Here is a 1,287-nt window from a genome sequence, read left to right on the forward strand (position 1 = left end):
TGAGTAGTACTCTCGGATATGGATGTACCGCTATTTGTTTAATCTATTGAAGGATATCTGATGTAATTTCAGTTTGAAGCTGTTGCACAGAAAGCCGCTATAAATATTCGGGTATAGGTTTTGTGTGAACATAAGCTTTCATTTGCCTGGGATAAATGCCCGAGTGCAACTGACGTGTTGCACAAGTGCATGTTGGTTTCCTGAACTGAAACTGTTTCCCAGAATGTCTGTACCATTTCACTTTCCTACGAGATATGTATGCGTGATACTTTCCCATCCTATCCATTTTTTCATGTAATAGCAAAAATAACTTATACTCAGTAACAACATAAAGTCATACTTCCTCTTCAAGCAGTTATCCAGTTCATAGTTTATGTTTGAAGGTAACAAATGCAAATAAGACCATAGGTATCATTGTAATATTTTCTCAGTTTTTGTTTCTTGAAAATCATGGAGATTTAGTGGGTTTATTCATCTCCAGCATTAATGTCTATTGTCTATAAGATTGGAGGCTTCACTTCCTTTGAAAAGTTTTCTAGTAGTGCTTGCCTATATGGTCAACCAATACAATATTGTAAAGTTAAATAAAATAAAATTAAAAAAATATTTAAAAATGCAAAAAAAAAGAAAAATTGACATGTGTAATCAGCCAGGCAGCGACTGTCTTCATGAACTGGAAGCAATAGAAACAAATATGTTGATGTTTTTAGGCAATGAAAGAAGGATTAAATTTTAACTATAGGACAAAGATACTGAAGTGAATAATCTAGAATTCAGTAACTTTTGTAGACCTGTGGGTTAACTAATGATTTCAACCTGTTGGACTAAATGAACACACCAGAGTTTCTCTCTGGGCAGCAGTAATACATTAATCTCAGCATTCCCAGGATTCTTTGTGGTATCTAACTCATAGCAAGTACCTGATAAATATTTAATTAAAGAATGTAATTTAAAAAAGAGACTGTAACTATAGCAAAAGTGGGATTTTGACCTTTTATTTTTTGGTCAAAGCAAGTTGAAATCAACTTTGTCAGTCCTAAATCTGATTGGTTCCTGGACTCAGGACAAATAATAATGTTTTCTTTAACTTTTTAAATGCTCTAAAAAAGCAAAATAAGCAAATGCATATATTGATACGAAAAATATGCTTAAACAAATGTAGGTAATGAGCAAATTTTCTGTATGGATTAAACATGGATCTAGATAAGAAGAGAGGAAGTTTGTTTCTTGATTAGAACATCAGTGTTCTGTGCTAGGTCAGTCAGTTCTGTCCTACTCTTTGAGACC

The 1,287-nt window shown here is 33.1% G+C and overlaps 1 protein-coding gene across 3 annotated transcripts in view; it reads left to right on the forward strand.

The window, feature by feature from the left end:
• The window catches only part of NOL4 (nucleolar protein 4), a 468,364-nt gene that overhangs the window by 26,048 nt on the left and 441,029 nt on the right, over positions 1 to 1,287 (forward strand). The gene's annotated exons all lie outside the window — the stretch shown is intronic.

This window comes from Bison bison, unplaced genomic scaffold, assembly GCF_000754665.1.
Source record: "Bison bison bison isolate TAMUID 2011002044 unplaced genomic scaffold, Bison_UMD1.0 scf7180017864286, whole genome shotgun sequence".
In the NCBI taxonomy this organism is placed as follows: Eukaryota; Metazoa; Chordata; class Mammalia; order Artiodactyla; family Bovidae; genus Bison; species Bison bison.